Here is a 1,994-nt window from a genome sequence, read left to right as displayed (position 1 = left end):
GTTAAATGGGTGACAGGCATTAAGGAGGGCACTTACATGTCATATGTAAGTGTCATATGTAAGTGCCCTGGGTGTGATATGTAAGTGATCAATCACTGGGTGATTACACTGTATGTTAACTAAATTGGAAAAAAAAAATCCATTGGGGGCTAAAAGTGGGGAATGGGCAGTGTGAAACATAAAGATTATCATCTTTCTGAGTCTGTTATGAACTCAGAAGGGTGTTTTGCTTTGTTTTGTTGTTTTGATTTGTTGTTTTGTGTGGTGTTTGGAGGGGTTGTTTGCGGGGTAGATTATTTTGGTTTGTTTGTTTTGTGTGTCTGTGTGTGTGTGTGTGTGTGTGTGTGGAGGGAGTTGCATTTCTGCCAATGTTCCAAAAAGGGAAAAGGAAATTCTAACTTGTCTAAGAAGGCATAGTCAATGACAACAGTGACAAAAATGGATTTGCACATTGATCCAATCTCAAAATTGCCACATATTTGCTAAAATAAATTCAGTCTTTCCCTGGCAAATGTTCTCCAAATATTCCCAAGAATATTCACATTTTTAACTTGCTATAGGAACCCCACCAGTTTGTGGGTTCTACAAAAAAATGTGGGTTTCATTTTAAGAATCCCAGAGATGGGGAGAAATATGGTAAACTTTTCAAGACTATTTGGAGCTATAGCAGCTGATATATTACTTCATGTGGCTTATGGCTGCTGCCTGCTCCCCCACCACCCTCCTCCACTAAGGGTTGCCAGATTGAGCAAATAAAAATATATAATGCTCAGTTAAGTTTGAATTTCAGATAAACAAGTAAACTTTTAGTATAAGTGTGTCCCACGCAAAAAAAAAAAAAAAAAATATATATATATATATATATATATATAGTTTATCTGAAATTCAAATGTAACTGGGCATCTTGTATTTTGTCTCACTACCTTCCTCCTCCTGCCACTCTTGAACCCCACCCCTTCAGAGGGGGTCCCCATGGCTGTTCCCTAGGGACAGAGCTCTTGCCTTTGACCACAACCTTCTCTTTCCCATGGTTGGCACCTCCCACTCCCCAGAGGGAGGCTAAGTAAGCACCAGGTAAGGCCAGCCCCTCTCTGTACCTGGAATCACTCCTCCCTTTGACCATCAAGTCCTGAAGCCCAGTGGACCCTTTCTTTCAGACTTCTATCCACAGGGATTTCATTGCATCTCCCTCTTACACAGCCCCCTCAGGGAATCCCAGACCATCAGACACACTTGTATTTGTGTAAAGTCTGTGTGACATATTGTTCTGCCTGTTCAGAATCCTTCCCTTTTGGGAGCTACTCTCCCATTCCATGCATTTTAGGAAGTTCTGATCCTTTCTTACTTAGCCATGGGGGTGTGGCCTAGACCATGAGACTTAGGGCTATCCAGTCAGAGAAGTTCATCTTCCAGACCACAGTGATTGTTCAAGGCTTGGTACATATCTAGGGTCAGGTCAGAAACCTCTTCCAACTTCTCTGCTAGACATGTTGGTAAAGACAATTCTGTTCCTTTAGGGTCATTGACTGTAAGGATGGTTTAAGCAGACCATAAGAGAAATGGCTCTTATGGCCATTTTCTCTGACATGTAAGAGCCACTCTCTGAAATGAGAAGAAAGGGTGACTATAAAAAGAGCAACAGACAAGAGAGAGAGTGAAACCTTGATGTCGTTGTTTAAAAAGAGCCTGACAGGGGTGCCTGGGTGGCTCAGTCGGTTGAGCGTCCGACTTCAGCTCAGGTCACGATCTCACGGTTCGTGAGTTTGAGCCCCGAGTCAGGCTCTGGGCTGATGGCTCAGAGCCTGGAGCCTGCTTCCGATCCTGTGTCTCCCTCTCTCTCTGCCCCTCCCCCATTCATGCTCTGTATCAAAAATAAATAAACATTAAAAATTTTTTTAAATAAATAAATAAATAAAAAGAGCCTGACATACCTAAAACTAGAAATCATTACTTTTTAAAAAGTAAATACAGTGGGTCATTTAATTTTTGCTTAA

This window comes from Panthera uncia, chromosome D1 (genome assembly GCF_023721935.1).
Source record: "Panthera uncia isolate 11264 chromosome D1, Puncia_PCG_1.0, whole genome shotgun sequence".
Classification (NCBI taxonomy): domain Eukaryota; kingdom Metazoa; phylum Chordata; class Mammalia; order Carnivora; family Felidae; genus Panthera; species Panthera uncia.
Note: the sequence above shows the minus strand (reverse complement) of the source record.